Source organism: Cryptomeria japonica, chromosome 3 (genome assembly GCF_030272615.1).
Source record: "Cryptomeria japonica chromosome 3, Sugi_1.0, whole genome shotgun sequence".
Lineage (NCBI taxonomy): Eukaryota > Viridiplantae > Streptophyta > Pinopsida > Cupressales > Cupressaceae > Cryptomeria > Cryptomeria japonica.
Genome location: NC_081407.1, coordinates 61,905,048 through 61,905,990, shown reverse-complemented (window position 1 = coordinate 61,905,990; position 943 = coordinate 61,905,048).

Genomic DNA, 943 nt, shown 5'->3' with positions numbered 1-943 from the left:
ATCACACAACCCATGCCTTTTATCTTCATCATGAAGTAAAATTTTACAACACATGCTACTGCTGTTCGAAACTTCATCAACATTAAAAATTTGTTCAAAACAAGGGAAAACTTCATCATTTTCATCAATGAGATCAGCACCATGAACATTTGTATCAAAGGCAAAGAACTCCATATCCGGTTCAAGCATACTATCAACATTCACATTCTCTTCATGGTACTTGAAATTTTGAAAGCATTCAAATATAGGTTCACTTAAATTTGAAAACAAAACATTATCCACACTTTCACATATGTTCTTATCTTCAAAAACACTTTGATTTTCAGATTCATGATTGAAATATGTAACTTGGTCTCCTCTTATATCATCTTCACAAGATGAATAATAATAACTCTCATAGGTATCCTCAGCTTCATGACTGGCATTCATTTGCTGATCAAAAGAAAGTGAATAACTTGTGCCAAGATTGCTCTCATTCTGAAATTGATCTTCATTGTTCCTCTGTATACCTTCAAGGTGCTGAAAATCAAACTCAATGTCCTCATAATCAGTAGCACCGATCCATTCTGAAACACATTCATCACTGGGTATACTTGCATTGAAAACACTATCAGCATCATGCGCAATTTCATTTTCAGCTTTATTAGACTTAAACAAAATCTGATTTACATCATATTGCACATTTTCACTTGCACAATCATCAACATTTGGTGATCCCTCAATATTTGGTACTTCAACATCAAATACATCAGCAGCATGTAAAGATCGATGGTCATCATCATCATTAATTTCATTATTATTAACCTTGAGAGATGCATGATTTACTTGATAATTTGCAGTCACATAATCAACATAACCGGCATACAAATCAAATGGTACATATCCTTCATACAAATCTACCTCTGTATCAACATTATCACAACATTTCCCACTGATCATTCCA